The sequence below is a fragment of the Marmota marmota genome, unplaced genomic scaffold, assembly GCF_001458135.2.
Source record: "Marmota marmota marmota unplaced genomic scaffold, marMar, whole genome shotgun sequence".
In the NCBI taxonomy this organism is placed as follows: Eukaryota; Metazoa; Chordata; class Mammalia; order Rodentia; family Sciuridae; genus Marmota; species Marmota marmota.
In genome coordinates this window covers 29121192-29135625 of record NW_025999932.1, presented here as the reverse complement: position 1 = coordinate 29135625, position 14434 = coordinate 29121192, and the positions used below count along the sequence as shown (strand labels likewise).

The 14434-nt window shown below is 36.1% G+C and overlaps 1 long non-coding RNA gene across 3 annotated transcripts in view; it reads left to right on the top strand.

Moving 5' to 3' along the window:
* Positions 1–14434, top strand: part of LOC125616122 — a 160326-nt gene that overhangs the window by 25893 nt on the left and 119999 nt on the right. Inside the window, exon 4 of one of the 3 annotated variants that reach the window (XR_007346751.1) lies at positions 4069–4695. The exons of the other annotated variants lie outside the window; for them this stretch is intronic. This is a non-coding gene — a long non-coding RNA (uncharacterized LOC125616122). Of the gene's footprint in view, positions 1–4068; positions 4696–14434 lie in introns of those variants that run through there. 3 annotated transcript variants of the gene reach the window in all.

The window sequence follows — 14434 nt, the reverse complement described above, 5'->3', positions numbered from 1 at the left end:
GGGGGGGATGGAAGGAGAAAGAGAGACAGAGAGAAAGAGAGAGAGACATTTAATTTGGTGTGGCATATGATATGTATTTGATAGCAAAATTTCAGAAAAAATAGAATTTTAGAATAGTCCTTTAAAATTTCAAGAATTTATATAGAAATGAAACACGAATTTAAAAAATGGTCCAAAACAAATAAATAAAATATGTTTTGGAAATGCCAAAATAACTTGATAGATGTTGAATTCATATGGGGTGAGACAATTACTAAAGCGTAAATTTCAAAAAGGTAATAAAGTGACTCTCAGAGAGATATAGAATAAACGTGTGTCAAATATTTTATTTAGTCTACTAATTAGGGAACTAATTTGATGTGAAACTCAATTCAAAATGTGTTGTATAAACTAGAGTTTCTAGATTAGGATTACTGCTGGGATTGGTACAAAACTGACTGGAGAGATATTATTTGCATCTCTGCTGGAAAAAAAAATCTGTCAGTTGATCCTCATCCCTTTGTGATATAAAATAACCCAGCTGTAGACTGTCAAGCTAAGAAAGAGTACCTAGCAATGCAATGTCAAAGTCTAAGCTTCAAATAATTCATTTATTTATTTAGACACTATCATTTATTTCTTAAAGCAGATGTTGTCACTAATAAATATCTCTTCACAAAGCACTTTTTGGCCCACTTTGTATCCTTGGGATTAATCACTTCCCTTGGCCACCACGGCTACTCCTATGGTTGTGGTAGGACTCAGATAAGGGGGTAAAGCTGAAGATGTTTGTTAAGATTGACTTTGACTAATTGTGTCTCTTGCCCAGGACTGTCTTTGGAGTATGAGTGAATATCTATGTTATTTGTATAAGAAAGGGTTTCCCTTTAAAATTTAAAAAGTTCATTAAAATGTAATTTATCTGGAAGAAACTATAAAAATGAATGTGTGGATGTGGAGGATATATATGGGAGATATATGGATATATAATATGAAATTAGGATAACTTGGACTATTTTATTACATTTTAAAACAAGTTGAAAAAGAAAAAAATATCATAGGAGGAAATAAAGAAGAAACAAAAGACCAAAGCTGGAATAAAAGATTTTGAAAAGCTAGAAGAAAGAAACAAAATTTCATTCCCTCTATGCAAGTCTGATGATATAAAAAAACTGGGATTCACTACTGCTCTGGTAATAATAAATTTCATTTATGTTTAAAATAAAAAATAAGCAGCCCTGTAATTTAAGTCGTGCCGAGACATAAAGAATGCTGCAGTTGGGACATCTGAGGAAAGGAAGACTGACTGGTAATAAAAGTATATCTTAATCTGCCAGGAAGTTAAAATCATTTCTGTTTTACATAAAATAGCTAATTCAAAGTGCTTGTTTTTCTGGGATCACATAGAATTCCTGGAAAAATATTATTTCCCAGGAAATAAAAACAGTATCTTTTTTTTCAAAATAAACAACTTGAATCAACACTTGTATTTTTTACTTAAAGAGACTATTTAAATGATAAGTTGAAGACTTACAAACTGCTTAAAGCCACTCCTTTGTCACTCTGTGCCAGCCAGTGGTGGTGTGCTTGACAGAAATCGGAAGGAGAAAGAAGAGCATATGGCAGGATGAGTTTTGAGCCCCATAGAAATTTGCCTCCGTTCTCACCCCATCTGTGCATTATGTGGTACCTCTCCCCACGGCATAGAGATGCTGAGCTATAGTCCGTAGAAATGTATGATGGGAAAATGCAGAAACAGCTTTTGTGTCATGCTAAGCATTAACAAAACACTTCCGTTCCACAGTACACATCTGAAACCGAGAGAGGAGTCGCCTGAGTTTATCTGAGGGCACTCAGAATGATTCCTTGAGTTGAGTGCACAAAGAAAGATTTGTGGATGGAGGCTGTGAAGCAATTGCTGGGATATGTCAGTGTTTGGTTTGGGGGTTTGGAGAAGGGCTTTTGCAAATTATTGGCCTCCAGGGAAACATAAGAAATATATTTGTCAGCGAGTGAGTCCTGAGAGGACTTGCGGCAGGCAAACCGTTTGGGTATTTCTCACAAGTACCTCCACTCAAACAGTTTTGCTGACAGAGACTGAAGGAAAGAAAAACCGAGCCAGTGATTTGCATTTTATTATGCTAAGTGCGCTGTTAGGAAACTTTTTATTAGTCAGTAGCCACCATTTCTTCAAATGCAGGGAAACTACTTTCTTTCTTTGTTTGTTTTACTAGTAAAACACTGTCATTGTGTTCTGTTCTCTCTGTACCTGTCTCCTTTCCTCAAACATTGAGGGCTGTACCTCTCTTTGCTTTCCTAAAGTCAATTGGAGCGCTTTTACTCCCTCCCCATCAGAATTGCTGATCTCCACGCCACTGCCCTACACCTGTGCTCCCAGCATGAAATAGACATGACAGGAAGACACGGGGCAGGGCCTGGGGACATGCCAAATCTACTGAAGCAATTTGCCTCTCCTCTTCTGTTACACACACACACACACACACACACACACACCAGGACTCATTCTTCAGGGAAGGACATAGGACCACTTAACTGCTAGCTCCATTAGAAACTACCCCCAAAACTGAAAGGTCTGATTAAATTCCAAACCAGCCAAGAATTATTGCTTGGTTCCTAAGCTAGAAATCCTGATTTAATTAGAATTTAACAAATTCCAACTTCACTTTTGTGTTAGAAAGTCTTTGGGTGTCACCATGAATGCAGATACACAGAATACAATTAATGCAAGGGCTGGGTTTCTGCCACCCACTCTCCTTGGTCGCATTGTATTATAAGCCACTGAACCTTTTGGTTTGTCTTATTTTTTTTCTGCAAAATGCTAAATAGTGGCTTCTTATGTATTTCTGAAGAATTTCAGTGGGGGGGGAAGCCTACAAAAAGGATATTGAAATGAATCCTATGTATTTGGAAAATATTTCATATATTTCCAGCATATACTTGCTTATACTAACATTGAGTTCCTAACTTGGGCTGTAATTTTATGTATGTAAACTTAAATGATGAGAAAATCCCCTGAGTTGTGGCTGAAGGCAATGTTCAGGACATTATTCATGGAAATCCTCAGATGATCCAGGGCTAAGCTGGGGATCTTTGCCCTTCCAGATGCTTGTCTTCCATCCCAAGATGTGACATATTGTGATTGAAGCTAGAATTTGAAACTTTAAACTTCTGTGCATGGCATTTTAAACATACCCAAGTGGCAAGAGAAGCATATTTCTTGCTTTTTTGAGTTAACTCCTAGCCCAGTAAGGCCTTGAAGGAAATGAGACCTGGGTACATGGTGGGGACAGGTGAACAGCATCGTCAGCACCCAGTATTATATATAATCATGAATTCCAAACTTCCATGTAGGCTTTGCAGACAAACCACCAGAAAACTTTTCTTTTTAGAGATCATAGGTACAGTTAGAAGACTATGGACTTTGTAATCCCATAAACAGGTTGAAGTTTCTTTCATGCTACTGACAATCTGATTGAACTTGTACAAGTTTAACCTTCTCTCTTACTTGTATCTGGGGGTAGACTATTCCTTATCCCCTAGTGGGGAGAAATGAAAGGGAGAAAAGAAAATTAGGCCTGGGTGGTTCATCTAAATGATTATCTCTTCCACTGGAAAACAAAACAAAACAAAAAAAGTGGAATAAAACACTAGGCTGAGTATAAGGCACTGTTATGGTTTAAATGTGAGATGCTCCCCAAATGCTCATGTGTGAGAATAGTGCAAGGACGTTTAGAGGTCAAATGATTGGGTTATGAGAGCCTTAACCTAATCAGTGCATTAATCCCCTGGTAGGGATTAACTGAGTGACAACTGTAGGTAGAGTGTGACGGGAGTAGGTGAGTTCCTGTGAGCGAGCCTTTGGGTTTTAAGTTGTGTCCTTGTTGAGCAGAGTAGACTCCCCTCACTCTGCTTCCCTCCCTGTTGTGTTCCCAGATGTTCTTCTCTGCTACACCCTTCCACCGTGATGTTCTGCCTCACCTCAGGCCCCAAACAATGGAGAAAGCCATGTGTGAACTGGAACTGTGAGCCCCCAAATAAACTTTTCCTTCCTCTAATTTTTCTTGCTAGGTCTTTTCGTCACTGCAGCTAAAACAGACACCGTATTATTAAACATGGCACTCATGAAGTAGCAAGTCACTCCGTTTGCCTAGGATTCCTATAACCATCTACAAAACAAAGCAAACGAACCACCACGTTCCTCCTAGTCTGACACTGTGCTGCTGCCGCGAACACAGCTCCTCAACACTACATCCTGTTCTTTGCATGGCAGCAGCGGGAAGGCCTTGGAGTATGAAAAAGTATCCTAGTGTCCACCTTTCCTTCTGGTGTTGGCACTTTGGTATGAGACTGATGAGAGGACAAAGGACTGATGGAGATCACTTTCTGATCAGCAAAGGTGGAGTTGGGTAGCTTAGCCTTGGAGTCCAGTTGCCTCTGAGCTCTCTTATGCTAGGCACTTTGATGGCTAAAGCTACGTAAAAAGCAGACCATTATCAACTTCTGTCATGATCAATGGTACCATCTCCAGCATTTCTAGCCTCAAGGATTTTTTATATGAAAACTCTTGTACAATGTCGTAGCTGTAACGTTTTGCTGACTACATTCCTCCTGTGAAGTTGGCCCAATGCCTCTCTTGATAGAGGAACAAACAGAAGCAGGTCTGGTAAGTGAATCAGTATCCTTTAAGCATGTACTATGTGACTTTCTATAAGCGAGTAGGAGTTTTCTGTCTATGGAAATTATTTGCTCTTTTTTTAAAAAAAAAATCATTGTACTCTCTTAAATCAGAACATTATGCTCTACTAAATCAGAAACCAAGGGTATAGCAATTAATCCTTCAAAGACAAGGGACCTTAATCAGTTCCTTACCTTTGAACATAATTCATTCCTGAAAATATGCAAGAATGCTGACATAAAAAAGTAGAGATTTTCATGTTATAAATGAAAGGTACATGTCCATAGCTGTAAAAACATAATAAAATCCCCAAATATCATACAATATTGAATGACTATTTCAAATGATAAATGAAACATTAATATCAACAATATAAATTAATTACCCAAAGTAATGCTTTAACTAAAGAAGAGGGAATATTTGAAAGACTGACTTAAATCTTTAAATCTAAATCTTCTTCAGGCTGATTTAGAAAATGGAAAAAGATTTTTTGACACAATTTGTAAGATAAATGAGTCCATTTTGTTATGCTGAAAAATGTTGTGTAAAGAAGGTTTTATTCTATACAGGAAACAATCATGATCAACACATCAGTAGTACTTAATTCTGTCTGGATCATAGGAATATTTTCATGGCTTGGCTTCCAACTTACCATTTATATAACCTTTGGTAATGTTTCTGAAACTCTGTATATATCTTAGGTTTGTTATTTTCCTTCATTAGTGAACAACTAGTTCACTGTGGTCAATTAGTTTAGTTTGTCTTGTGATTTTAGAGGTCCCAGTCCATGATCAGGCCTAAAGAGACTCATGTACATTTTCTCCTTTGTGGTTTAAGTAAAAAAAATCAAGGCAGCATAATGATGGAAGTTGCCCTGGAACACACAGCTCGTAGGGTTGGGTTGGCCTTTGAAGTGAAGTATCTCTGGCTCAGGAGCCCAGGATCTTCAACCCTATGTAGCACAAGCTGTGGACACTAATGGTATCAATAGTCTTTTCACTCCCTACTCTGTCAAGTATGTTTATCTGAGGTTTGTTCTCAAAGTCAGCTTGGGCTCCAACTAATTCCCTTGTGACTTAGGGAAAATAGGAGAGAAGAAAGAGAGAGAGAGAGAGAGAGAGAGAGAGAGAGAGAGAGAGAGAAAGGAGGGAACAAAAAGTTCTCAGATTTATTATTCTCACATCTCACATTGTCCCTCTTGTTAAGTATCTACAGCTATGTTACAAATTACCTCCAAACTTAATGATAAATACAAGAATTTATTAGCCCTCATGGATCTATAGAAACACTGAGTTCTGTTGGGCAGTTCTTACTTGATATACTTCATTCAGTGGTGGCTGGTGTTGAGTCATCTGAAGTCTCGACTGGGCTAGATATCCAAGCTTACAGGATTCACTCACATGACTAGCGGTTGGTACTGACTGTTGGTGCATTTTTACCTGTCCAGAAGAGCACTACATGTGGCCTTTCCATATGGTTTGGGCTTTGTCAGAGAAAGATGGCATTAGTATAGTTGGTCTTCTTCATAGAGGCTCAGGGTTCAAGGAACACCAGGTGTAAGCTGATGATTCTCTTTATTGCTATCTTTGGAGCTAGCATATTAACACTTCTTCCATGCTTTACTAATTAAGCATTTCAAAGGTTAAGCCAGAATCAGATGGTGCAGAAGTTGGACTCTTCTTCTCAATGGAAAAAAAATAGCACCCACTGAACCCATCTTTAATCCACCACATCTATCAATGCCTGTCAATCTAAGATCTTCTGCATGCTTGATATGGTTTGGATATAAGTCATCTCTCCCAAAACTCCTGTGTGTTAATATAGGAACATTTGGAGGTGAAATGATTGGCTTGTGAGATCTGTAACTGAATCAGTCCATCCTAGTTTGAATGGATTGGGTGGTAATTAGACAGACAGGGCATGGTTAGAGGAGGTGGGCCAGTGGGGTCATACCCTGGAAGGGCTCATTGTCCCTGTGGCCTCTTCCCTTCTTTGTCTCTCTGTTTCCTGGCTGCCATGATCAGAACAGTACTCTTCTTCCCTGCTCTTCTGCCACGATGTGCTGTTTCACCTTGGACCCAGAGCAATGCACTCAGATGAACATGGAGTACACCTCTGAACTCTGAGCCTAAAGAAATTTCACTCCTCCAGGTGATTTGGTCCCAGCAAAATTGAGTGATACAGTGCCGAAGTCATTATAAGTACTAAGTCCTACCCAACGAGCTTTAAGTCTATCATAATTATTTACGCCAAGAGGGAGAGTGCCTCTGAGGACTAAGAAAATCTGTTGTTGTTTATCATGGCTATGCTTTGCTTAATATTTAAAATGCATTCTTGTCAGAGACTGCTATAGTTTGTGTGTTCCCCAAGGCTTCATGTGCTGAAACTTCACACATATTGTGAGGTATAGAGAGTGGAAACTTAACCTACTTATGGTGTTTAGAGGTGAGGCTTTTGGGAAGTAATTAGGATTAGATACCATCATTAAAGTGGAGCCTCCAAAAATGAATCTTGGTGGCTTTATAAGAATAAAGGAACAGAAGAGACATATACATACTTGCTGTGTCTCACCATGTGATGTTCTGTGCCACCTCGGGACTTTGCTAGCAAGAGACCAACACCAGATGAAGTCTGTGGACCTCACACCTCCTGAGTCATGAATCAACGTAACACCCCCCACCTTTTTTGTAACTTACCTAGTCTTGGTATTGGGTTATTAGGAACAATGCACTCAAACTGAGACCATCTCCTTTTTACTGCAACTTATGTAGTTTTTAACTATAAAATTTTAAAAAATGAACATTTTGAGGAAAATTTTCTTACTTAAACAAAAAAAAATTTAGGAAACCTTTATAGTAAGCCTAAATTTTGTTTCCTAATTGGCTGTAAGTTTCCCTAGACATATAGAGGACCACAGGGGTGTTCATCCCCAGATCATCTTTAAAGCATTGGAATCTGCCAAAGACACCTCACCCCTCCCAACCTGAAAATTCCTGGCACTTTAACAAAGCAGAATTTTCTTTTTCACATGTGAAAAATACTTCTCTATAATGCAACAATCTCCTGGATAAATCATGGCTATTATGCCTACTTTAATTCTCTTTGTAAGAACTCGGTTTTTAATGCTCTGGGACATTTTAATGCTGTGTGTCAAGCTAATGTGCAAAATACATGCCCATTATTACCTATTTACTTGGATTATTATTCTGGCTAAGGTGTAATTTTCCACCAGGCATTTGTTTAGAAATTTGGCAGCACATGGAGAACATTTCCATACTTAAAAAGCATCCAGAATTTAGAATGACACACAGTGATATTAAGCAAAGTGTAGATAATGCTCTCAAACTTCATCAAATATTCATGGTTAATTATAGTCATAATATTTATGTTGCTGTGAAAATTAAGGTTGTGAGCCTCTTGTACACAGGCTAAAAATACAAGCTTCTAGACTGTGCTGTTGCTTACCTTTCATTATTGGAATTTCTCATTGTCATTAAATAAAATGGCAAGCATGGTATTCCTTGGCTCCCTAATTCACATTGTAAATTGGATGTCTCCCTTGATAGACCCAATAGAACATGTGGAAAGAACCACAAAACCATCTCTCATGACAGGACGAGTATGTGGTTTGAGGCTCTGCAGCTACCTTTCCTGGAACAAAAACCAACACACATGTACGAATGAGTCTCAGAGTACTTTGGGCAGCCACAAGACAGATTACTTGAAATTCAAAAAAAGGGGCGGGGGGAATCACATGGTACAGAGAATCACATGGCTGGAATCATTTCATCTCATCTATTTCATTCAACTATCATTGGAAATAAAAATGCAGCTATAAATTTAAAAGACAGTTAAAGACAGTTATGGAAAAATCTCTGATGTTATCCCTGATATTAATGTCTGTCTCTAAAACTGTCAATCAAATGTAAAGAGCAGACATTCCAGACAAGTTTATGTTGCTCCTTGCTTGGCCTTCCATGGTCTCCTCCACGCACCTGATATGCCAGATCATAACTCTGAGCCTTCCGTTATTCTGTTTCTTATCTTAAAAATGCTCATTTTGGGTATGATCTCTTAGCTAAATTTCACCTCATCTTTAATAATAAATTCAATATAATATTTGCTGTGGTCCCTGAACCTTCCAGAATCTAGACAAGCTGAGCCTGTTTCTGTTATGCAAAGTTCTCTAACACTCTGTACATACCTTCATTAACATACTTACCCCATTTCAACCTACTTACAGGTTTGTAAGTATGACTCCCTTATACATTCATAAAGAAACACTTGAAAATTTTGCAAAAACACAAATTTTGGAGGGCTAGTGAATGCACTGGATGACAAAATTAAGTTTCAAGAAGAAGTCAGTGCATTGAAATGATGGATCAGGACACATAGGATGAAATCCACTGGGGGAAAATGACATGTTCTTCATTGGGTTTCAGAAAGTGACTGCAACATTTTAATGGAGAGCTAGCTGAATACAGGTGAAAAAATTACTATTTTTTTTAGCTCATTGTAAGAATGACACAAATCTGAAGTAGTAATGTGGCACATTAAAAAATAGGGCCAATCTTCACATACTTTAATAAATTCATATAAACTTTCATTTACAGATAGAAGGAGATAGTGATCACCCCACACTCTGCAGCACTTACCTTTCCAGAATATACTGTCTGGGTAAGGCCTTTTAAGACAATCATTAACAAAGCTCTATTCATTGAAACACTCTATCAATATTAATGTTTACTCCTGTCTTCTTCTTTATAATGTTTTTTTAAATAGATAATATGTCCAGCTAAAATATGTTTCCCTGTGTCCCTTGCAACTGTGATACAATCATGTTCAAACAAATGTTTGTGAAACTGTGATCCTTCTGAGAAAGCCCTTTAAAAAATACATATTTCATAGGCAAATTTTTTTCTTTGCTCTTTCTCTTCTGGCATGGAATACAGATGCTGTCCTGAAGGTAGGTAAGCCATGCGGTAACCATGTGACAACAATAAAACAGAAGACAAAAGCCACATTCTAAGGATGATTAGCAGAGCCTGAGTATCTGATGTCACTGTCAGGGCAACCTACTTCTGCATTTTATATATGATAAAATAAGCTGCAATCTTATTTAATTCACTGATATCATGAGTTCTGTTACTGGCAGCCTAATACAATGACCAGTATAGATAGTGACCTGGGCGTGGAATGTGGAGAAAGGATGTCAACAAGAAATAGATAAATAAAGAATATTTAGTCTGCAGAGGGGTCTAAGTAAGGACCTCCTCGCTGTCTTTAACTATCTGAAACACTATTGCATAAAGGAAACTTCAACTTCATCGTTTGGGTCTAGAGACACACAGGTATTGTAGTAAAAATGGAAGAAAAAGACTTCTTGAAGACATAAAGTCACCTAAAAAAAGAAGTGGTTAAAACATTACCCAAGAGGAGATGACAATGTCTAATAACAGTTTAAACCAGATGGGGACATTGATCAGACCTACATTCTCTTTGCATTTCAAAACATATCATAATTTGACAAGCATTTCTTGATCACCAGCTCTATTTCACATCTTCCTGTAAATTTTCAAGAAGTATAAGGATTGTGCTTGTATATGTGGGGCCCTGGGTTCTATCCCCAGCACCAAAAATAATATACAACTATAAACAGCAGAGAGAAAGCAATAAGTTTCTTTAAAATTGAGGTTTCAAGGTTGAGCAGAAGTAGTCTGATGATAAAAAAAAAACAAAGGGAAGAGAACCAGCAAATGAATGGCATACACAGAAGTTATCTGCTAGTGGAACAGTATGTTGTATGTGAAGGAATCTGTAGTTACATTGAAGCAGAAACTGCAGAAAGTTGTACAAGGGAAAGAAGTTGCAGAAGGAGACAGAATGATTATGATTCTTTGTTCTGGGGCTGATGGAGCTAGATTTTATCCTATAGCCAGTAATTTTCTGACTTCCAAATTTCAAAGCAAAATTTTTTAAAATATGAAACTGACAAAGATGACTTATTTTGCATTTTGCCCTCATACTATTAGAAAAGCACTATGTACTTTAAATATAATATTCTAATAGAGTATATGTGAACTAAAAGAATAGAAAGGATAAAGTAAGAGCAAAGTACAAAAATTGTAAAAGAAGTAATATTAGATTTGTGTCAAGCTCATTTACATTCTCTTTTTCTTCATTTTGTCTAGGAAAATACTTCAGAGAGTTGTTGTTGTTTTTTTCCCAAAAACTTGGTCATATAAAACAGCAGCAAATATTTATTATCTCTTATAGATGATAGGTTAGGAATTCAGTGGCTCAGCTGGATAGTTCTGGGTCTCACCTCTCAAGAGACTGCACTCAGGTGGTACAGGGCTGAAGTCATCTCAAGGGCTTTTTACATATCTCTCACCTGGAATGGGGTCACTGGCTGAATAATGATTCCCAAAGATATTCAGGTCTGAGTCCCTAGAATCTGAATGTAACTTATAAGGCAAAGGAGACTTTGCTGATATGCTTAAAGTTCTTAAAATGGGGAGATTATCCTGGATTATCCAACGAGGTCCTAAATGCAATTACAAGTGTCCTTATAAAAAGGAAGCAGAAGGACATTTGACACTGAGGGAGAAATGTGACTACTGAAACTCGATGCTGTGCTGCTGGCTTTTAAAATAGAGTGAGTGTCCCCAGTCCATGGAATGCATCTCTGGAACCTTGAAAGGAAAGGTGAAAAGTGAAAGGTGATGAGTTTTTCACTAGAACTTCCAGAAGGGGCACAATTCTGCTGACGCCTCGATTTAGACCTAGCAAAATTCATTTTGGACTTCTGACCTCCAGAGTTGTAAGAGGATAAATGGGTGTTATTTTAGACGAGCAAATTTGTGGTGATTTTTTACTGTCATTTGTTGTATATTAGGAAACTAACTCAAGTGGGTGGTTTTAAAGATTTGAGGAGTGGAAGAGCAAGCTCAGTCCTTTCTCGTATGGTCTTGACAAAACATAGGCCTTAAGTAACAAGAGGATTCTTCCATGGTGGCTCAAAAATGTGAAGATTCCTGTCCTCGGAAAAAGGGAGATGTAGGTGAACTTATATTTATTCTGTAAAACTTTCCATAAAAGTCACAGAATATTACTTGTAGTATATTTTTTAACATTAGAAACAAGTTTGTGAGTCTTGCCCACAATTAAGGAATGTCAATTAGACTCACATTTCTCGATGAAGAAACTGCCAACTTATTTTAAAACCACAATCATTAATATAGACTGTTATTTTTATCTGGAAGCTTTATTGCTTCACCTTTCACATTTACAATTTAACTCAAACTTATGGATAGTGCGAGGTGAATATCCAGTTGACTCAATAGCAATTACTGAAAGAAATTTGTAAAAAAATTTTACAGTACTAACTTGGTTTTGTAAAAGAGATGTCTTTATGTGTATGGGTTTGTTCCTGGGAACTTTATTCTTTCCATTGCTCTAGTTGTCTATCCTTATTCAATACCAATTACATTAGCTCTGTAGTAGGTAGGTTTTGATATCCAGTAGTTTCAACTTTTCCAACTTTGTTCTTTGAGATTGCTCTGAACTGACTAGGTTCTTGAGATGAAACTAACGTTTTAGTAATAGTGAGTTTTCCAATTCACAATATATATTTCTATATTCACTTATATTATTGCCTTTAATTTCTCTCAGCATAGTTTTGTGGAATTTTGCTTCTTTCTCTATGTATTTAATAGTTTTTAACACTATTAAGATGATGTTTCTATCATATTAAAATGATACAGGCATAATTTTTAAAAATTTTTATTTGAATTGTTTTGTATCATAAATAGAAATAAAATTTAGTTTTGTTAATGGTATTATATTTAGCAAACAGACTTATTTATTATAATACCTTTGTATACTTTTGAATTTTTTACCTATACAGTCATGCCATTTATCAATAAAGCAGTTTTGCTTCATGTATTCCAATCTTTATACTTTCATATAATTTTTTTGTACTAATATTTACTATCTTTTTTAAGGATTTTTGTGTTTATAAGAAATATTGGCCTGAAATTTTCTTTTCTTTAAATTTCCTTGCAAGATTTTGGTATTAGAGTTATCCTGGTCTCATAAGAAAATTGGAACATATTCTCTTTCTCTATTTTCTTAAAGAATTATAATATTGTTGGTATTATAATATGGTTGGCATTCTTCATATTTTTAAATTAAGGATCCCATTTCTTTAACAGATATGGATCTTGTCAAGATTTCTATTTATCCTTGTTTCTCAATTAATTAGTCCACTGAATTTGAGCTGTTAAATGAATTGTCATAAAAATTTTCATGATATTCTCTTTTTAAATGTTTGTAAAATCATTAGTAATATTTCATTTTTTATGATCCCAATATAACCAATATGCACTTTCAGGTTTTTCTTCTGAATTAGTGTTGCTAGAAGTATATCTATTTGATACATTGTTGACTTTGTTTCATTCTTTACTTTGTATCTGTTTTCTAGCTTATTAATATCTGCTCTTATTTTTTCTACTTTTCCCTATAAACTGTTTTGGGGTTTTATTGCTATTCTTTTTATAGCATTTTGAGATGAGATCTTGAGAAAGAGCATTGATTTTTTTCTAATATATGCTACTGTAGCTACAAAATTTCCATTTTAAAACTTTCTTTTCTTTCTTTATTTTTCTTTTTTCTTTTTTGGTACTGAGGATTGAACTGAGGGATACTTAACCACTGAGCAACATCCCCAGATCCAAGCCCTTGTTTTTGACATTGTATTTAGAGATACGGTCTTTCTAAGTTGCTTAGGGCCTTGCTAAGTTGCTGAGGCTGGCTTTGAACTCACAATCCTCCTGCCTCAGCCTCCTGAGCCCCTGATATTACAGGCAGGTGCCAGTATGCCCGGCTTCCCAGTTTAGAATTTTCTAGTTATATTTTTGATAATGGCTTCTGATTTAATTGCATTCTGATGAGAGAACATATTTCTTGTTAATATACTAAGACTTTGTTTATGGCCCAGAGTTCATTCTTTGTGGACATAAAAATAATTTGCATTCTGCCTTTATCACTTGTAATGATTATTAAAAGCAATTAGATCATTATTTTTTGTATTAACATTCAAATTTTCTATATCTTTGCTAATATTTTCCTTGTTTTATCAATTATTGAAAAATGAAAAAATCTTCATTATGATTCAACATGTTTTATTTCTCCTTTAATTTTTGTACATTTTTGCTTGGTATATTTTTAACTTTTATCAATAAATTTATATGAATTTAGAATAACTTCTTATTAATATAGTAGGCTTTTCTCATTTCTAGTAATATTTCTTGCCTTAAAATACATTCTCACTGCTACCACAAGGGTATTGGTTCATTGTTTATATAGTGTCTTTTTCACTCCTTTTATTTTCAACACATGTCCTTGAATTTTTAGCATGTCCACTGTAAACAGCATTTGGCTGGATTTATTTACCATTTGTTTTGCTTCTATCCAGTCTAATAAATTCTGCCCTTTCACTGGAATATTTAGTGCATTTACACTCTTGGTGTTATTATGACAGAGTGGATTTAAGTCCACCATCTTACCTTTATATCTGTTCCATCTCTTTAGTTTATTCCTTCATTTTCCGCCTGTGAATTCTTTTGGTTTCATTTTTCTTGTCTTCAGCTATTTGCTTTTTTATTCTTGTGAGTTTTTAGTGACTGCCTCACTGACATCAAGTGCATGACTGAGCTACAATAAAATTCATTTTGTGATTTTATTTCCTTCTGAACA